The sequence below is a fragment of the Candoia aspera genome, chromosome 5, assembly GCF_035149785.1.
Source record: "Candoia aspera isolate rCanAsp1 chromosome 5, rCanAsp1.hap2, whole genome shotgun sequence".
NCBI classification, from domain to species: domain Eukaryota; kingdom Metazoa; phylum Chordata; class Lepidosauria; order Squamata; family Boidae; genus Candoia; species Candoia aspera.
In genome coordinates, this window is record NC_086157.1 from 86,706,294 (window position 1) to 86,720,122 (window position 13,829).

Genomic DNA, 13,829 nt, shown 5'->3' on the forward strand with positions numbered 1-13,829 from the left:
TTTCTCTGTCATGTATTTCCTCACAGTTTACCAATTTTATGTGCTGTGAAGTTATATCCCAAAGATTTCTTTGAAAGGTGAATTAAACCCTAACTATATGATGTAGGGACGCGGTGGCGCTGCGGGTTAAACCGCTGAGCTGCCGATCAGAAGGTCGGCGGTTCGAAACCGCGCAGCGGGGTGAGCTCCCGTTGCTCGTCCCAGCTCCTGCTCATCTAGCAGTTCGAAAACATGCAAATGTGAGTAGATCAATAGGTACCGCTTCGGCGGGAAGGTAATGGCGTTCCATGTAGTCATGCTGGCCACATGACCCAGAAGTGTCTATGACAACGCCGGCTCCAAGGCTTAGAAACGGAGATGAGCACCGCCCCCTAGAGTCGGACTCGACTGGACTTTACATCGAGGGAAACCTTTACCTTTACCTATATGTTGTGCAAGTAATCTTTTGTTGTTAATCATTTCATAACTACTGAATTTGAAGAAAAAGAAACAATTTAGACTATGGTGTTTACTATTCAGTTAAATGGGTTGAAGTAAATCTTGAGAGTATATCACTTAGAAAGTGATGCCCATGTACCAGCAGCCCAGACCCTACTCACCTCAAGATATACCACCCATGGCATCACTAAAATGGCCACCAGCAGGTCTGCTACCGCTAGGCTTACCACAAGGTAGTTGGTAGTAGTTTGCAAGTTCCGTTCCCTCAGTACTGCTAGGCAGACTAGGACATTCCCAAAAACAATGACCAAGATCAAGATGCAGCAAAAGAGGGCATAGTAGGCATGAGGCTGTGGTAATCCAAGTCTGGTGGAGTTATTCTGCCAATGTATGGCTGATATGGTAAAATTTGGAGAGCTAATAATTCTGCTGAAGGATCCCATTATGAGGAAGTTGATCTGGAAAAGAGAGATATCTGTTTAAAGTTTGTGTGAAGGAACACTTGCACCAATATTTTAGCAGCAAAGTGAGTTCTTTAATGATAAATTAAAGCCCAGAATGTTGAGACATGGATAGACCTGCCTCCATTGACTCTCCAAGAAGGTCTTGTCCAAGCAGGAACTGTTTAGATGTGTTTGACTGTAACAACTCCCATCTTCTAAATTACCATGTTTGTTGAGCATTTTGAAAGTAGAGGCTGAGGAACACTTCACTAAGAACTTGGCTTTGTAAAAATGTCATTTAATTTATTGCTCATGGATTTGTAATTAACATAGGCAAATATGACATGTTATGTTTCATAAGACCATAATCTCTGAATGCTTCTAAACACGGGGTGCTTTCACACACTGAAAGACACAAAAGTTGTATTTTCCAGATGATTTACTATCTACTTGATAGGCCTTTCATGAAGAATTCTATCACTGCTGTACTTGGGCTGTCTTGGAGCATCTTTCAGAAAAAAGGAAAAATGAGGAAAGACAAAGAAAGAAGAAAGAAATAATTTATGCTCTCATTCTTGGTATAGGATTTCAGGCCTGGAGCAAACTGATAGGGTTGATATTAATTTTCAAAAAGCTATTCACAAACTTCTTCATCAAAGGCTCTTAAGTAAATTTAGTGACTGTGACATAAGAACTGTAGATTGCTAAATAATTTAAAACAAAAACAAAAACAAAGATTAGGAATAAATTAGCAATTTTCTTGGTGGAGGGAAATAAAATGTACAGTCCCTCAAGGAACTGTGTTGGGACCAATGCTTTTTAACTGTCTTGGGACAAATGCGTTTGATGGAGAGGTAAGCAGGGAGCTGGCTAAGTATGTGGATTATAGTAAACTGTTCAAGATGGTAAAAACTGAAACTGTCATTGAAGTGTCAGTGAAGTGCTCCAGAAGGTCTTTGAATTGAGTGAATGATCAATCAAATGGCAAATGCAATTCAACTGAAGTGAGTGTAAAGCGATGCACATTTGTCACCCCTACCCCAAATGCACATTGATTGTGTCTTAGCTGGCTGTAACTAATCAGGAAAATGATCTGGGGTTCAGATTGGATTGCACAACGAAGGTATGCATTCAATATGCAGAAGCTGTGCAAAAGGCAAATTCCATGCTAGAGATCATTCTTTCTTTCCTCAGATTCCTAAGCATCTCAATAAAGCTGTTAAGAGTTTCAAAGAAATCAAACATCCTTTATATACTATAAACTGCAAGCCAAACTTCATTTTAAATTAGGATTAACTACTCCTGCTTTTTCTTGAGGAAATTTCCATGCAAGATCTGATAAAAATCTAATGGTACTTGATTATTAGCATTATTGCCCATTTTGGAACAGTTTACAAGTAGAGAAAGAGTAGCAATTCTTGCATCATTGAACTCACTGGATACAATCCCATCCAAGGCAGCATTCAGCAGGAGGTGCACTGCAGGACGTTTGAAAGCTCTTGTTCCCAGACAATCTCTGATCATTCTCTGAATATCCTTAATTTAGCTTTGATCATCTTGTAAATGAATTCAGTTGCTATTCTTAATTTAGCTGCAATAATGAAGAGATTGGTAAGATTACCTCCTTCAAGGTTGGAAAGACCCCTGTGATCTCCAATTTAGTATCTGCCAGCTGTAGTTTTCTGGAAGTAGGAAAACTTAATCTTGGTAAGCCATGAAGAAGGCATGTCAGGGTCTGAAGTGTGTCTCTTTCTGCGTGTAAAAAAAGTATTTGAACAAAAAGACTATTTGTCTCCTGTCCCCTCATCATTCCCATGATTCAGAAAAAGAGTATCTATGCCAAGAATTAATCTATGTCCCTCATCATTCCCTTCTCTATCTCACTCCTGTTTTTTGAGTTTGCAGGCTAGTGGGCTTGGCAGAACAGTGGATTGCCCTGTCCAGCACAAAATTCCATTTAAATTTTGGATCAGATTTCATGGAATTGATAGGGTCTGTGACTAGTATGGAGTATTTAATTATTCCATGCACTATCCTATGTATTTATTTTAACAAGCTTTATATAAAACCACAACATGGAAAAAAGAAAGAAATATATAGAAGAAGAAAAAGCAATAAACAAAACAAACAAAAAGGAATTACAAACTATCTATACATATTACAAATCCATCAAATATTAAACAAGCATTAAACATTTCTAAGTAAAAGAGAATAAATGATCATACTCTATCATACTCTATCACTGTAAAATGTAATGAAATCTGTTCCAAAGGAAAACATATATTGTCTCTTTTTTATTTGTAGAAAAAATGGCCTTTTCAAAAGCAGTTAAATTTCTTGAATCCAATCCTTAATATCAGGAATAATACTCTTTCCCAATTTCTCAAAATAATTAACTTAGTAGCACTGCAGGCTTGGTATAACCTTAATTCCTCAAAAATAGCCAGATTCCAAAGTTTTGGACATAACATAACATTACCTTCTATTTAATTAAAAGATTTCCCCATAAATCTACTTAACTTATATTATTATTCCTGAAATATATAAAGGACTCATAAGAATGAGTCATATATGTTAACAACCCCTCAATTTTTTGACATTGTCAGCAAAGAAAATCTAATATCCCTTGTTTTAAATACATTCTTTGGTAGGTCCAGTAGACTCAAACTAAAATATTTTGATGATCACTTTTAATCTTAAACCAATAAGCCCAACTGAACATTTTAAAATATTTTTCTTACTGTTAGTAATTTGTTTCCATGCACCATCCTGCCTAAGAAACTTGTGCTTCTCACTTTGCAAATCTCTGCCATTGTGTACATTGTCCAATAAAAATAGAGCAGTGCTATTTCCTTTGCGATGTCTGCAGGGATTCAACTTACAAGTTATTTCCTCAATAACTCTGCAACAACTCATGTGGAAGCCAATCAACCATATGCAGATCAACTAAATGCAAAGATTTCTAGATCTTTATGGCCATTGATGATTGGGATAATTAAGGCATGAAAGTTTTGAGGCACATACAATATTTAATGTAATGTAGAATCTTAATTAGTTTTATTAGAACCCAATGAATAGTTCGATAAAACCACCAAATTTTGGAATGGATTCTACCTAGCCTGAATTCTGAGGATTTTATAGAATTCATGTATTCCATAATATTTGATCCCAGTTGTATTGTAATTTGGTCTTTTTATTTTCCACAGTTATCAAGTGCCATAAGAACACCATCAACATGCTATCTAGCAGCTGCTTATTGAATATAGCATGATAGATCACAGAATGATGGATTTAACAGATAAATCAATGAAGTATCAATTATTATTCTAATGCAGTTTTCTGGATGTATTTACGATAAATTCTACTCTCTACAACCAGCGCAATGATTGTGTGTGCTGTTTCTGAATGATGGGAACATACTTCCACACTTCAAGAGGGCACCAAAGTAAATAAATCTGCTCTATTGTATGAATGATTTAATTAAAGTTTAGAGTGTAAAGGAACCATAATCTGTGAACACTGATATCCATTTTGTTCTGGAAGTATTTAGAGGCTCTCAAATATTTTTCATTTTCATTCAGCAAGAAATACAATCCAAAGAATTTTTAGTTTTTAAAATTTGTGCAGACTGCATCACAGAGATAAATTAGATTCATGTATACATATTGGATTAGTATCAGAAATATCCAGGCTCACGCTGCCATGCAATTTTGAGATTCACTGAATGATACTGACTCACTCACTGTATCTCAGCCTCATCTATTTCCCACTTGTGATGATAACATGTGTTGTTATGAGAAAAATTGTGTGCTATTTGGAGAAAAGATCGTTTAGAAAAATAATACAGAGAAAAACAGATGATGGATAGATATATTCAGCCAATTTCAAAGCATATCTATTCCTATACAAAAAAATTAAATCTGGGACATGAAGTCTATGTGCTTGAAGATTATCTATATAGTTTGATGACACAAATCTAATGAGAGTTCCTTCTGGGCAGGGTTTAGGGGTAGAAATAATTGCACATGCAGTTCTCTAAGTTGAAGGTTTGAGGCTTGAATGCCAAGCTGACCACAGGGACATTGCTATAGAAATTAAGTAACATCTCACAAAACTGAGCCTTTTGCCTGGTGGAGCCAAGAAAGGCAGAAGGAATGATTCTCTAAAAAGTCCTTTGTGACATCAATCATTGTAGCTTTGAAGTTAAGTCTCTACATTCCTTTTTTTACATGAGAAAATTGTGAGCTAATTTTTTGTCCTGGAGAGCGCCATGGAGTCAGGGATTATTTCTAACTATAGCTGCATTTAATATTGTTAATGGACCCAGATTGCACTGTACTCCAAGCACAAACAGAAAAAGAGATAACTTCCAGAACTGCATAAATATTTTAAACATCTGGACTTTAGTATGTGTTGCTCATGTTTTGATGGAGAAGATATAAAGGTTCTGTTTATGGTATTCTGCAAAGCTATTTCACGTATCAGCAATCTCTAGAAATTGCTACTATCTGTTATCCCTGAAATCACAATTTGGTAATTAAATACATGTTAAGATTCAATTGGCATTTGTGTATGACTATACAGTATCTAAAATGGCTTATCAAAACTGCAATCTGCAAAAAACTGCAAACGTTACACCCCATATTGATAACACTAATTTCCTCATCATTCTACATGAACTCCAAATCAAATTCCTAATTACAGTTTTTGTTTGCAACTTTCAGCTTTTTAACTCTTAGATTTTCCTGTTAGCAGAATATCAGTCTGCCTGATAGACTTCAAAGCAATTGTCTTTGGGCCAAGAATTACTACTGGATGACATTGACTGTGGTCATGTTCCCAGTTATATATACATTTGCTGGTTTCAAATACTGATGAAAAACTAACATGATTTCTAAGAACCTTTTTCTTGAATAATTGTGTGTGTGTGTGTGGGGGGGGAAATACCCAACTCAAAAACATTTTTCAGAAGTAAATGTTCTTAGAAGCTCATATCACATTTGAAAGATATGTCTATCTGCCCACAGATTTACACATATATATGTGATATGTTTGATATCTCTTGAGAAAATAATGTTTAATGTGTTTGAACTCCAAATTAATCTGAACAACAAATTAATTTAAACTTAGTACAAGCCTAAATATAAAGCTCTTTCTCTCCCCCAAGATTAGATCTTCCTTGAGATGGGGAAGTAGTAGTTTCTGGTTAGAAAATTCACTTTCTAATAAATGGTTTTTTTCAAATAGAGAATCCTTTTTATAGCTGCATTGAAAAGTATAGATTCAGGACAAAACTATCTCTGCATTGTCACTATTTAAATGAAACACATACATCTTTCTCTGACTATTTTTTTAAAAAAATATTCCAGGTATTTACTTCTAAGTAAAATACCTCAGATGAAAGCATTTAAAAAAACACAATATTTTCTTGATTAAGAAAGGCAGAATATTGAGGGGGGAAAATCTATTCTTATTCCTATATTTTTTATGTGTGCATCCACATAATATATCTTTTTTTAAAATTCTGCCTTCTAGACAAAATCTATAGACTTTACATTTTTTTTTATCCTATTTTCTTCCAGGCTTCTTTACACTTAAAAATGTTTATAGGCAGCATGCTAAAACAGAAAAACTTAGCATTAAAATGCAAGACAGGAAAACCATGACTTACCCTTCTTGGTCTGATTAAGCTGTGGAAGAATGCAGAGAATATGGTAGATTCATATGGCTCTGGAATCACATGCCACAGGGGTGTGAAACTTTACCCTTCCTCCCAGGCACAGCAAGTGTGTAAGAAAAAAGGCATCACCCATATTATCTCCAAGCTATTTCACAATTCTGTAGACAGGTATTTACAGTATGGGGTGCTCTTTGGATCTGATTTTATACCCCCAAATTTCCAGGCAGATTTGTGAGGATCTCTGTAAGCTCCGTCCTTGCTGTGGATAGAATAAGCTGCTGTTTCACTGCCTCTTGTCCCCACAATTCTCATCAGATTCTGGCTATACCTAATCTTTTTCTTCTAACTTTACAGTATAAGCCTCTCTGACATGTTGCTTGTGTTCTCAACCAGTCTTTCACTCTCAGATATTTTGATAGCTGCATGTCTGTTGTCTTTGTCAACCCATGCACAGAGTGACTGTCTTTAAATCCATTAGCTGGAATGTCCACTGAATACAAATTCACAATAACAAGTTCTTGTAAGAGAAGACTGCAGCAGTAAAAATAAGGGTAGGCCAGTGAAGAAAATATTAGCTTTGCTTTTCACAGACCACAGTTTAAAATGGTGTTTTGATGAGGACAGGTTTGAATCAAATTCAGGTGCTGAATTCTGGTAAGTTCTGAATCAGTTCTTTATACTTTCAGTTAGAATTCAGATACGCTTTCTCTGGTATTTTAAAAGAGATCAGTGATCTTTCAAAGAAAAAGTTTTATTGTAAGCAATTCTGTCCTTTTAAAATTAGAATTAATTTTAATAAAATTTAAATTTAATTAAAAAATCAAAGCACGACATTTAAAATTTGAATTTTGAATTTAAATTAGAGGTTCTCAAAATAGGAAAGTCACAAGAAGTTGTACAGTTTGGCACAGTTATGTAACATTTTCTAAACGTAATATTTGTATGTTTTTCCTGGTACAAAATATAATGTAGCCAATATGCAAAAAATTATTTCAACAGAAGCACAGACTTTAGGGGGAAATAATGATGTCTATTGAACAAATATTTGTTTATTGTATTAAGACAGAGAAATGAAAGGACTTATTGTATAGTTAAGAACTGATTAAACATATGCAGTTTAAATTTTCATTGATTTATTGCTTAATTGATCAAAAGTTAAATATTAATATTAAACCTAGAATGTTTTTTTATTACATACCAGTGAAGGGATGAAACAAGAAGCAGAACAGATTTGAAATATCTTAACCATTAATATGAAATAAGTTAAAATGATTTTATACATTCTGCAAAGTAGATGTGAAACCAATTGAATTCTGATAGTTGTGTTTGTGTATTGATATGTTTTATACTTCTTAACACATTTCTGAACAAAATAAATAATTGCCTTTGTGCAATAACCTACCACCCCCACAAGAAAGGCTTAGTGCAATCCTTCTAGTGCTAATTATAGAGTTGGAAGGCACCTTAGCGGTCATCTAGTACAACTCCCTGCTCAGTGCAGGATTCACCTACAGGTTCTCTGACAGATTACTATTTTACCTCTGTCTGAAGTCCTCCAATAAAGGAGAAATCACCACTTCATGTGATGTGGCATCCTGTACCAATGACTGACAGCTCATATGTCCAGAAGTTACTCTTGACATCAAGTCTGAACCTACTTTCTTGTTGTTTTAACCCATTTGTCTGGTTCTGCCCTCTGGGGCAGTAGGGAATAAGTCCTTTCCCTCTTCTTTGTGACAACTGTTCAGACTATTGAAGAGTGCTATGATATTGCCCCTCAGTCATCTCTTCCATAGGTAGGCTAATATGATTTGGGTTCCAAACTCACGCTCTTGGTAGGCCTCTTTTGAACTCAGTATAATTTGTCAGTGTCCTTTTTGAACTGTGGTGTTCAGAACTGAACATAGTGCTCCAAATGGGACCAAAGCCCTCTGGCCAAAGCAGAGTAGAACAACTACTTCTTTGATATTGATTCTATACTCCTGATAATGCACCTCAGGATAGAATTTGCCTTTTTAAACAGCTGCATCACACTGCTGGCTTATGTTTAATTTGTATTCAACAAGGATAACAGATATCCTTTCCGCATGTACTATTGCCATGCCCAGATCCTTTCTACATGTACTATTGCCCATCTGATACTTATGCCTTACTTTTTTCCTACTCAGATGCAGAATATTACATTTCTTCTTTTTAAATTCCATCCTATTCATTTCAGTCCACTGCTCAGGCTTTCTAGAACTCTCCCCTAATCATCTTCATCCAAATCTTGAACAAAAATGTTGAACATCTATGGTCCAAGGACAGAGCCTTGTGGCATTCTCTCTAGTTAAACTGGAACACACTTTGGGTTTAGTCATTCTGCCAGCTGTAAATCCATCTAACAATATTATCATCTAGCCCATACAGTATTTTACTATTTTATTAAGCAGAACTCTGCAAAGCCTTTGCTGAGGTCCAAGTACACTATGTCTATAACATTTTCCTGATCTATTAAGTTAGTATCTCTATCAAAGAAGGAGATAAGGTTAGTTGGGACAATTTATTTGTGACAACCCCATGCTGGCTTCTGTTAATTGTAGAATGACTATCCAAGTGCTCACAAACTTGTTATTTGATAACATGTCTAGCTGACAGGTCTCTGCTTTCTTCCCCCTTCGTCTTTTTGAAGATGGGAATATCATTTGCTCTCCTACAGTCTCTGGGACCTCTCTAGTTCTCCATACAGAGTGGAACTGAATTTACCCCCACTAGTTCTTTCAGTACCCTGGTGCATAATCCACCTGAAGATTTGAATTCATTCAGATTAGCTAAGTTCTCTCTTACCCATTCCTTGTCTATTCTAAATTGAAGTTCCCCCTTTCCTTCAGTGACATAATAATGACCAGGTAAGACAACAGTTCCCTTCTGAGTGAGGAAGCCCAGTCAAAGCTGAAATAGCAACTTCTCTAAGAGGAGCTGCTTGGGAGGAATCTGTATAAGTAAGGAAGCACTTTCTCATAGGTGCAGCACTCACTTAAGACTTGGCAGTGATGGCTTTGCTTCTTTGAATTAAATATTCCTCTATGGCAATTAAATCTGCTTTGCTAGAAAAAAAAATCTAACTCAGGTAGAACATCAAATCACCTTTGAGGCTTGAGGTTTTCTCTCATAAAATGTCATTTTTTAATTTACAACCACTATAATTAAAATACATTTTCATCAGCAATGTTACCAGCTGTACATTAATTATTTATATTTTAAATGAAAAGATGGTTAAATCCAGGAGTGGCCAGTATTTAATAAGCATTTGATGAAAAAATAGTATAAATATGAAAGAATGGGACAGGGTTGTATGCAATCTTTATTTCTCCTTTCCTGTCTGATAATAGTGAGCTTTATACTTCAGTATGCTATAAAATAGGTGAACAGGCTTAAAATCCATCTGATTTTGTTCAGTATCCAACACTTTGAATACATATGTATTCAAATAGTGCATCTAGTGTACTGTATTAACTACATGAGAGCATAAGAAAAATAGTGCACTGAGTGGGCTAGCTATAAGAAAAACGTGTATATATACTGTACTATTGTTTCATTCACAGAGGGCTCTCAAGGAAGTAGATTATCTGGACTTCTTTCAATCAAGATTCAGGCATAGGTATGGGAAGTAAATGGCATTGGTTGATTGGCTTTTCAGGGATCTAGTTGGGGGTAGTACCTCCCTTGTAGAGGAGGAATTCCTCCCTTTTAGATCTCTCAGTGATGTTTTATACCATTGTCCAAGGTAACCTTTTTGATTGCCTGTGAAAAATAGAGATATTGTTCTACTCTGTCCTAAGTAGGCAATTGGTGATTAGGGGAATGAGAGGATGGCCTAGTGGCTACCCTCTTGTAGAGTTCCAAGGTTAGATCTCTCTCCTCTGCTCTTTTATATCTACATGGAACTGTTGGGAGAGATAATTGGTCAGTTTGAGCAGTATATTGCCATCCTGGACCAAGCCAGAAAAGTTATGGAAGTTTTGATCTGCTGTCTGGAGGTTATGAAGGCTGGATGGGACAAAGCAGGCTGAGTTTGAATCCCAGCCTGACAATTATTATGTGTTCAGAAACCATCTGGTTTATTCCAGTTCTAACTCTGGATGGAATGGCACTCCCTCTAAAGGAGCAGGTCTGCAGCTTGGGAAATCCACTGGGCTCACAGTTACTGCTGGATGTGTAGGTGGAGGCTGTGGCCAGGAGAGATTTGTAGAATTTTGCCTGGAATGTCAATTGTAGTCTACCTGGTGAAGGAGGCCCTATTAACAGTGACTCACACCCTTATCAACACCCATATAGAGGACTGCAGTGGGCTTTACATGTAGCTACTGTACCTTTGAAGATCACCTAGAAGTTAAATTGGTTCAGAATGTAGCAGCCATATGCTGGTAGGTGAGAGCTATTAAAGCCATATGACACCATTGTTCCATGCTGCACTGGCTTCCAGATGGTTCTGAATGCAATTCAAGTGCTGGTTTTAACCATTACAGCCCTGCATAGATTGGTTCCTGGATACTTTCAAGACTGCCTTCTCCAGGTAGAACCTCTCTATTAAGTACACTAGGGCCAGATGAAGAAGCTTAGGTATCCCAAGCCACAAGGAGAGGAATGTGGGAGCTTGAGGGCAATACTTCCTTGTGGTGGTCCTCACCTCATGGAACAGCCTCTCTCCAGAAGTCTGAGTTGCCCCCACCTTGGCATCCTTTGGAAATGACTTATCTTATGGAAAGGCCTTGTAAGCTCCTCTTCAGGGTATTTGAAGCCAGTGGTTATGATTGATTACACAGTGCCACCTTACCTTTTTATTTATTTTTGTTATTATATTTTGTTGATTTTGTATGCTTATAAACTTAAAGCCAATCCTACCTAGAACTATTCCCATCAGAAGCCAGATGAATAGGAATTTAGAAAAACACAAAAGAGAAAAAGAGAAAATTTATAATTTGGTGGCAATATTCATGGGGTGAAATGACAAGCAATTTAAACCCAAGCAAACCAAAAGACCCAGTAGCTCAAGAAGAAAAACAGGCGTCATCTACAACATACGGTGTAAGGACTGTAGCAGCCACTATAGGACAGACAGGCAGAAGACTAGCACAGCACATCCACAAACACCAACTAGCAGCCAGAAGACACGATGAAAACTCCTTAACCTCACAACACATGGACAGACTCAACCATACTTTCAACTGGGAAACTGTGAGCATCCTAGACCAAGCTAAATCCAAAAACGCCAGAGAATTCCTGGAAGCCTGGCACTCAGACAAGTCAGCGATCAATAGAAGCATAGAGATAAACCACATTTACACACCATTCAAAAGAAACAGTAAAAAAGCTAAGAAGGAAACAAAAAGACCAGAACACATCCCCTCCAGCAGCCAACACCCAGATAAGCAGGCATTATCACCAGACAAACAATCAGGCAGTAAACAACAGGCTAATCAAGGAACTATCAAGGAGAAAACCACACCCCCACCAGCACTGGCAGGGCAAGCCAGTTAAATAAACAGGGAGGAAACCCCACACTTATACTGTTGATGTTACCTGAGCTACATATATTCTCCTCTATTGGAATTTAAACTGGTTTAGATAATATAATAATTTAGGAGGTAAATGGCAAACTGGATTTTTTTTTTTACTTAAGCATTCAAAACTTAAGACTAGTCTAAGAATTATTTTTTTCTGTATTTTTGTTATTGTTGTTGAAATTTTGTATCCAAGGTCAATTTATTGTCTATTCATAGCCATAAAACATGCTAGACAAGTTATAATGTTTTTAACTTGTACTATATTTTTAATCGAAATTCATACCAAAATAAATGGCACAAACAGAAGTAAAAGCCATTGTTTTCTCTCCAGCGTTGTCCCTTCAAGGACAATGAACAAAGTGAACAGCATGGCTGAAGTTTTTAATTGCCTGCATTGTATCTGCTCCATGAGTTAATAGGAACTTTAGCTGTCGATGTTGTCATTCCATTTCCCCTAGCTGAAATAACAAAAACTGAACAGACAATTTCATTCTGAATATGTGTTGCTTGGAGCTGAGTCTGCCGCCCAGTCCTCCCACAGAACATACTTCTTCATGCCAAATAAATAAATAAAATGCTGAATGTTTCATCCTGCTTTTTTGTAGCAACATTCTTTTTTAATGACTCGTCCTGATCAAGATCTGTGAAGTCAGTCCTGGAAAATCTCCAGCATCTAAGGAACATGATTCAAGGTGTGATCAAAGAGATTAAGATTTTCAATTAGATTTTAGTAAAAACAGATGCACCATTATCTTTTCCAAACCACAAGAAAAGAATAAAGTAAAACCCCGACTGTGCTTATGATCTTACTTCAGCCTTCCTTTGCTTTACAGACCTGTGAAGGTTGTAAATGTGAGGAAAAAAGTGAAGTTACTTTTTCATCACCATTGTAACTGCAAATTTTTGCTAAATGAGGCAGTCTCTAAACGAGGACTATCTGTATTATCTAGTGTGCTTTATTCTATTAGGTTGCATGTAATTTAAAGAAAAAGAAGAAGGAGAAGGAGAATTTTGCAAACATATAGTGGTTACTGCAGTAGTCAAAAAACTGTTCCACTGAAAATATTCAACGTCTATAATTACAGAAATAATAATGCATATCTAGTGTTATAAAAAAATAAATTGGGATTTCCAAAATTGGGATTCTCAGCTGTGCTATCCTGTTATAGCAACAGATGGAGAGGTTGAGATAAACATTTAGTGACTTGTCCTTGGTCAAGCAGAAAGTCTGTTCCAGAACTAAGAACAGGATTCAACTCACACTATCCTATAAGGAAAATAGCCAAGGACTAAGGTCCTTTTTCAAGCACTTTCTCTGCCTCCTCGCCTACTAAAAGCAGCTGTATGATTCAACTGTGGTTGCCTTTGCACCTTCAGTGCAAATGGAATATTTGCTTTTACTGTCCCTGGAGTATATTTACTAAAAACTGTGATATGTAATATTGTATTATTTATTTTATTTATCTTGTTTGACCCATCTAAATGATGGCCACCTTCTTTGACTCTTGAGAACCTTTCATATTTATTTTCCATTTCTCCCATTCTCTTTCTGGCCAGTTCTTGGTCTTTCCTAAGAAATTGTTACTTACCTTCTTAATCAAAGGCACAGAAATGACAAAGAAGTTGATGCCCTTCTTTATCACTATGTTGGGAATTAGGATCCCATTCATTCAAACTATACTGTATGATATACTTACTGTACTTATAAAGCCCTAAATAGCT